The 8,634-nt window shown below is 36.6% G+C and overlaps 1 pseudogene; it reads right to left on the bottom strand.

Annotated features, from left to right (window-relative positions):
• Nucleotides 1-3,954: 3,954 nt before the first annotated feature.
• On the bottom strand, nucleotides 3,955-8,002 carry LOC122652827 (annotated as a pseudogene).
• Nucleotides 8,003-8,634: the final 632 nt, after the last annotated feature.

The raw sequence follows: 8,634 nt of genomic DNA, 5'->3' as shown, positions 1-8,634 counted from the left end.
GTTGAGAAAATTGAAATGTAGACCGGCTAAATTCAGTTCCCTTTACTGGATAGTAAAACAACAATTTGAAAAAAAATACCATTTACTGGAGAGAATCGACACTTTGAAAGAAAAAAAATTTGGAATCGAAGAACAAAGGTTGTGATATCTGGTTTTGGTCGTATAACAATGTTATTTTTTCGACGATCCTTCTTCCGTCTCTCACCGATAAAATCTCTGTATATGAAGGTTAGATGACATTCACCTTTCTTGGCGATCTTTCTTCATCTATTGAAGTGTTTGTTCATATATCCAATGTTTTTAGGTTTTGTTCTCCGTTTATGTCTCTCACTTTCTCATATCTTTTATGATTTATAAATCTCAAGTTGAACAATTCGATATGTTTAGGTGTTGATCAATTTATGAAATTTTCTATTGATATAAGAGGGAAGAGTAGTCTGGCATAGGGATTAATCAGCATTTCTTAACGATTTTGGCCTTTTCATTTTGCCGAAACCCTAGATTTGCATTCCCCCAAACCCTAAGCGCACATGCTTTGCCTGATCACTGCGATACTGTTCTTGATCTGATCTGATTGACACAGATGGATTTGGGTGGTGGTGGCTCCTTGATTTCCTACTGGTAGAACCACATCTAATACTTAATGTTAGCTCTACATCAGTCTCCTCTCTAGGTAGAATCTTGGATCATGTGAGTTGTTATGCTCATCTTATCTTTAGAAGGCCTTATGAAGCTAAGTGTTGCCTGGCCTTCAATAGCACTGGCAACATCAGTTGAGAAGTTTTCTTCAGCAGGTCTTTCAAGATCAAAGCCCCTAGGAATTCTTTGAGCATTGCCAGAAAAGCTACCACTAGGTTCTTGTGAACTTGGATCATCTCTCACACAATGTTGTCAGTTACAAAAGGTAAATGGTTATTTTGTGAGCTAGTCTAGTCCTTGGGCTTCAAAACCCAAATTGGTTATCCATCTCTGTGAAGTCAGGACCACCTTGGGTGGCTTGGTGATGCTGATTGACCAGTTGATGGAGCTTTGGCTCCTTATTTCTATGCTCAGTTATCAGCATCTTATGAACTTTGTATAGCCAATGGAGTTTCCTTACTTGCATTGTCAAGTTACTTAATTAGTAAAGTCATAAGGTGGCCACTGAAGAAGAGGAAATCACAGAACATGTAGATCATCAAGGGTCAAGAGATAGACCCATTGAGCTTCTTCCTTAAAAGTCCAGCCAAGGTAAATTAGAATTTCTATAGAAGAAAGAAAGGATGAAACCAAGACTGTTGGCTCACTAATTTAACAGCTGTTTTTGAGTTGCTAAGGACCTATTGGAATGTATCAGCTAGCCAATTAAGAAATACAAAAGAAAGAAAGGATGAAACCAAAAATGCTGGCTCACTAATTTAACAGTTGTTTTTTAGTTGCTAAGAAGGACCTATTGGAATGTATCAACTGGCCAATTAAGGAAATATAGTCTCACAAAAGATACAATTGTAAATCTATTTGGTTCATATAGGATATTTGAATTCTGTTATTGTATGGATTTCTTTGAATTAGGTTCATTAGTTTATTTAATGTTTTATTGGGTTTATTTAATGAGATTGTTTTAAGTTCCTATTGCATCTTCCTCCCTTACACAGTTCCCATCATCCATGGCCAATCCCCAAACGACCCAGAGCAATAAACACTATCAGTTTTTTCCTCATCAGTTCCCATGGATAATTCCACCCATTAAGGCATCATCCAAAGCAGGGGATGGTGACAGCTTATCGGATAATTTAGAAATATATACACCAATCAATTGGCAGAAAAATAACCATTCTTTAAACAGCTTGTGATTTTGATTAAAAAGTGAGTTGGGAAAGCATGGTACATAAATTGGAAAGCAAGTTCAAAACCTAGTTTCTAGAGTACTTCTCTTTATTGGAAAACAGATTCCCAGAAATCTAAAACAATCTGAAATCAACTGGTTGAACCCGGTTACAAGTAAAATTTTTGTTTTTGCCAATCCCCCCCCCCCCCAAAAAAAAGGTTTGAATTGTTTTCAAAAATGGATGAAACATCAAAATATTTCTCAGGGCTTTGGGTTTTCCAATCAAGTCTAGGTATTTTGAAAATTAAGGTTTAGTCTGCATTTTTCTCAAGATCAATCAACCCCTTTGCCTCAGTTGGTTTCTAGGTAAAACCATGTATAACTGAATTTTCCAAGTAAAATTTTATTTTTTATGCTGATTTACCTTCAAATTTTTTGTATTATGTGGTTTTTTACCTTGAAATAAATAGAGCATTAATGCCCATCAAGGCCAACTTTGATGTGGTTCATCATCGAAGTGCATGACCAGGTCTATCCATAGTCAAACTAAAAGAGTGACAACAATACATGGAAGCATTTTTAGTTTTGATTTTCATCTTAGTTTCAGAATATATTAGCCAGTTATAGACTTATAGTAAGTTAAGTGAGGGAACTATTTGGTATATTGATGATATCCATAGTATTTTGTCTAAAAAAACAAATAAGTATAATTCACATATTGCATGGAAATAAATTGTCACTATGAGTCACATCTGGTTTTTGCATTTATTTCTTGTATAATATTAATGGTATTGACAAGCTGGAAGTTTTATGGTAAGATTATGGCTTACAAATTCTAATTATGGGAGTAATGCATCTTATTTCTATTCTGCTTCTACTTAAGAGTTTTTTGTTTGGTAATGCTTAAGAAGTTGCTTTTGGAAAACTTCTTCATATGGACTGAGCTATGCTAACATTTCCTAGGTGGTATATTTGCTGATAGGAAGTTGTTTTGATGGAATAAATGTTAATTTTTCAGTAAAATGGTTGTTCTATGTCTCTTTTACATAGAGTGATGAATTTTATTTAAACTCATATCTCTGCATATGTAATGTCTCAATTTATGCTCAGCAAGGAATTAGAACTTTTATCCATTTTGTCGGTCTTTTGGAAATATTGGGAAGAAAACACAGAACAGGTAAAAAGGCTTTTCTATCTGCAACAGCTTGTGATTTTGATTAAAATTAAATATTTAAGCTCCTTGACTTTTCTTGAAATAATTCTACCTTTTTGTTTTAAAAAATTCACCAGATGACTTCTATTAAGAGTATGATTACCATTGCTAGTTGTGAATTATGTAGTCTGAGGTGTAAGAAAGATGTTTGTAAGTCAGAAAAAAAATAGAGGTAGAGAATGTCCATTCTTCTTGTGGGTAGATCAATTTAAATTATGTGAATGTGAAAATGGACAATGTAAGGTTAGAACTTAAAAAATCGAAAGAAGCAAAGGTCGGACGTTCTGGTGTTGCCCCAAATCAACTACGGTATAAATACTATACCAACTTATACATTTTTATGTTATTTATAACAAATAAAATTAGATTTAAGTTCTTTTGTTTTTTTCTAATATTTTTTAAATTGAATTACAGACTGTTGATAATGGGTGTGGAATGTTCGCTAGGATGGAAGATGAAACCTCCACCTCTGAAGCTCCTTCTACCCAACATAAATGTGGTTCAGTTGATTGCGCGGAGACCTCCATGTCTGAAGGTCCTTCGACTTCAAACGTGTTTATGAAACGATATTTTAAACCAGCGATTAAAAGCTCAAAAAATTAAACTAGAATATTAAAAGAAGTCTTTGATGCCTTCAGTGAGATTAACCTAAATAAAAAGAAAATTGAGTTAAACCACCTCCTTGATGAAGGTATTATATATTTATATTGCGTATATAAATAAGTACTCATATGTGATTCATGTTCTAATGGTACCATAGTTGGGTATGTACAAGCAGAGATAAGAGGTAAAATGGATGAGGAGAACGGTAGGAGGAAAGCATACATGGGTAGTAGAGAAGATTGGGAGATGTTGCTGCTATATTTGTCGAGAAGACGGAAATGGTGGCTTGGATTTGAGAAATAATGTTGTTATTTAGTTGTTGAGTCAAGTATTAACATTTTAATGGGTTGGGAACACAAAATGTTATATTATTACTAATTGTGTAATTCCCACGGACCTCCCCCGGCACTTGAATTTGGACTCCCGCACCCCCTGCTGTTAACGGTGTCAAACCTCTAACACCACTCTGTTATTATAATGATATTAAATGGTAACATAAGCAACTTAATAGACGAAACTACCCTTAAACAAAGTGTTTTAATAGATCACCAAAGCAGAAACCTGCAACTGTTCACGGTGACGACGGACGAGCTCATTCACCATCACCAAGCAGAAACCTACAACTGTGCACGCACAGAAACTTGCAACTGTGCATGCCGACGATGGACGAGCTCATTCACTAGATAAAGAATTTGTAAAAAAGAATAGAAATCAAAGCCCACCATATTCTCCGGTGAGTGAAATTAAACTTGTAACTGGACTGGATTCTTCTATTTGGGTCTCAGTGTTCGAAGAAAACTATTCTTTTTAACATGTAAAGCATTGTGTCCTTCCATTTGGGACTAGTTGATGGAAACAGAAGTTATAATTTAAATTCAAACCGGTAAAGTTCTTCGCATTGACTTACCAAGACCTGGAACAATTACGAGAACTCGAGCCAGAGGAAGGACATGCAGAGGAGAATGGATTGGTTGAAGAGCTGAAAGAATGTGAGCTTACGACGATGGAGGATAGTGAAGAAGGTGTGAAGCAAGTGGAGGAAGCATGAGAGGTAGAAGACGTAAGACCAGAAGAAGACACGGCCGCTAGGGCGAGTCCCAAGGGGAAGCAGAGGAGCCACTGGAAAGGGGTTTTAGAACTTCACCAGAACCAACGGGTGTTGCGTATCTCGGAGGCGATGGAGAGAAGGATCCTGACGAAGATGACAACGGAGAGAAGGGACATGGCGAGGGATTGCAGGGATGGGGCCAAGAGGCACCGGACGGTGGCTGCGGCGGAAGAGAGCCAAGAAGAGATGGAGGAAGATGGAGAGGGTGATGTAGGCGGCTATGGAGGAGAATAGGAAGGACCATGTGGAACCCCACAATTGGGAGTGACTCCATCGAAACCCCACGATCGACGGGTGGTTCGACAGCCAATAAGAGAGTGGTTTTCGTTGAATTGTGGTGGTTTGCATCTTCGAATTGGGAACGAATCGACCATATATGTTAAGGATTTGCAGAACTCTCAGGCGAAGAAATGCTTTGATTAGCTTTGATCCTTTGATTCTTGTTTTCCACAGAAGCAAACCAAGGTCTTTGTTTATTTGGAAAAGAAATGCTTTGATTAGCTTGAAACATTTTACCAGTTAGATTTTTGGATTTTTACTCTAGGGTTTCTTCACTCGAGCTCTCTCTGCTAACAAGTTCTTTTCGTTGGCAGAAGAGAATGTATTCTCTTTTATTTTATATACAAGGATAATATGGTCATTTTATTTTTTTATTTGACACCGTTAACAGCAGGGAGTGCGGGAGTCCAAATTCAAGCTCCAGGGGAGGTGCCGGGTATTTGGCCATTCTTTCGGGGAGATCCGTGGAAATTGCCCTTATTAATTTAAGGTATCTAGAACAGTGGGAAACTAATGTAATTTATTGGCAAGTACTGTGGATATGAAGTTTATGTTGGAGGTTGATCATGGGATCTAATGATATTAAATGATGTATAATTTAATTTAAACTAAATGATGTTGGATTTCATGTATTTATTTTTTGTATTCTTTTAAGATTAATCTTGTCTTATGTACAGGCATGTCTGCAATATTTTCTTGTTTGTACTGAAATGTTGTCCGTTTGGAATTGGATTGATGTTGGCTTTCAGGTCTATTTTTTAAGATTACTGTTGTCTTATGTACAGGTTTGTAATATTGTCTTGTTTGTACCGAAATGCTATCCATTTGGAAGTGGAATGTGTTAGAGAAATTCTTGGATTTTGTGAAACCCTAATCCATCTTCATACAGAGATCTAGAACACGATTGAAGAAAAAGAACAGAAAAACAATGTATACCTTACACCACGTATGTTGGAGAAGAACAATCCCCTTGGTGTCGCCATCCTTTATCGAAGAAACTTTGATCAGGATCTTCTCCAGTCTCCTTATCTCACACACCCCTCACATTTTTGGTGGGAAGAACAGAGAATAAGATCAAGTGACTGCAGAGACCCTAACCTTGTATTTATAATAAATACAAAACCCTAATCTAATCCACCCCCATAGTGGAAAAGACTAGTATACCCCATTAACCTTAAAATAGTCCCAAATCGGGTTTATGCCCATGGACCCACACCAATAGAATAGGGCATAATTAATTAAGCCCAACATGATATTGAAAATATCTTACAATCTCCCACTTGGGCTACATTAATTATACATACCTCCCTATTGGCTTGGCATGTGAGTCACATTGCAAACTGCTACTTTAAAACCTTAAAACAATCAACAAATAGACTCATGTCGAACAACAACAGAAAATACATTTCAATATACGACATACAACTTTCTGTCAGTCACAAACACAAGCTTACTTGCTACCCAGAATCGTAATGGAAAATTAACCGTGACAACTAACCTGTGATCACATGTTCCCTGTTGTCATGCCCTTCTAGGTCCTCCTTTACTTTAATATTAACCACCATCTCTTGACAATCCGCCATATACTTTGGTTAATACCTAACTTTGGCTAAATACCTCTTTTGATTATTACCACCATGAAACCTTGGTATTACCACGTTGAAACATTCACATATCAATAAACATATGCATACAACTGCTAAACCAAGCAAACCATGCATACTCATAAATATCCATTCTCAACAAACCTAGCATAAACAGGTATATTCAGAAATTCCATGCTTCACAAACCAAGCATGTACTATAACAGTTAAGCATAATAAACAAGCTCCCATTGAGCTTTCGTTAATTAAATAAGCAATAAGCTCCCACTGATTAACTAAAATAAGCAATAAACCACCAAGTAGATTGTACAAGATTTTTGAAATAACTGCCTTAATTTCTGTGTGACCCAATACCACCAAACCTTTAGTTTCACCACGAGTGTCTTTTGAACACAACTACCTTCTCTATGTTCCCATTTTCTTATCCTGATCTTATCTCTTAAAGTGTTCTAAACATATCAAGTTTGGACATTAACCCTAAATTCTCTTCTAGGTCCACAACTTATTTTTCCTTACAATTATTCCAATGCGAGTAAGAACAGTATAAAATATTTTTAAATATGACATCATGCATGGAAGAAGAAGCAATCAACAAGATATTAGACATGAATAAATAGGCTAGTCAATTACATAATTAGTGCACTTACCAATAAAATCGAATAAGAATTGCAACCTTTACTACACCCCTATCCTTTGGGCTAGGGATGCATTGGTTCTCTCATTCATCTGCATTTATCGCGAAAGGAACAACTCTAAAAAATTCCATCACCTTTGAGCAGAAGGGATCCCTGGATTACTATTCTTTCCAATATGTGTTTCCTTAACTTAGGTGACATCACCTTTAGGCAAATATCACCAATACTTTGGTGTGATATACCCATACCTAATGAAATACGCCAGCAATCAAAACTAGCAAACAAGAATTTTAACCGTACTATATTTTTCAACCTTTGGGGTGAAAAATGCACTAGTCTCTAGTGCAACTATTACGAGAAGGCAATGACGTTTGAAAATCTCCTCAACCTTTGGGTGATAAGAAACCCCTAGGCTATGCTTTTCCATTTCTTGTGCATAAAAACTTCTAAATTTTGACAATGTCACCTTTAGGTGATCATTATCTACTTTGCTGCTAATATAATTGTGCATCCTTGAATTACAAAAATATCATAATAAAAATCAGACATGCCACTTTGGTGGGCTCCGTCTAATCCCATCATAACACTTTGTAATTCTAACATCTGCAGCCAAATTGGGTATTCTAAAACCTATGCACAAAATCAACTTTAACATTAAAGTCACTTTGAAACATTTAAGTACCTCAAACCCCAAAACCGGGACACCCACCGCCTATCATTATTAAAAATAAAATTTGAGAAAATCGAGTCCATATAGACAAAACCATCAAAACAAATCCTTGAAGATATCAACAGTACCCAAACAAGGTACCCGAAACAAATCTTAGAAAATCGGAGCTCAATCCGATGCTCTACGCCCATTATACCATGCATTCAAGATTATTCAAAAATATAAAATTTGTCAAAACCATGGTCTCTAATTACCCAACATATGCCAAATTACATATCCAATCGAAGAGCACAAAAAATAAACACCCTAGAAAAAATCGCACCTCAAAATTCATCCAAACAAACCTACACGGGCCTTTGTAAGTTTTTGGTTCCAAAATACTAACCAAACCGGTCTGATTTGGTTCAGCCAAACCAGACCACCGGGTCATAAAATCAGGTTCTCGGGTCAATCAAACGGGTCAAAAAATGGATAATGGATCAAGACAGTTGGTCGGGTTGACTTTGACCTGGGTTGGGAATCTATGACCTGGTCTTGTTGACCGGGTCAGGGTATCTTTGACCCTGGTCGAGTCCCTCTCTGACTGGGTCAAACGTGACCCGCAAGTCATAGAAGTCGATGTCTCATGATGATGTCATCCCTATGATGTCATCATGACATCACAATTCCTTTTTCATTTTTTTTAAAAACTTTATTGGCGAGTGGATCTTACTCG

The sequence above is a fragment of the Telopea speciosissima genome, chromosome 1 (genome assembly GCF_018873765.1).
Source record: "Telopea speciosissima isolate NSW1024214 ecotype Mountain lineage chromosome 1, Tspe_v1, whole genome shotgun sequence".
Lineage (NCBI taxonomy): Eukaryota > Viridiplantae > Streptophyta > Magnoliopsida > Proteales > Proteaceae > Telopea > Telopea speciosissima.
This window is presented reverse-complemented; position numbering and strand designations above follow the sequence as displayed.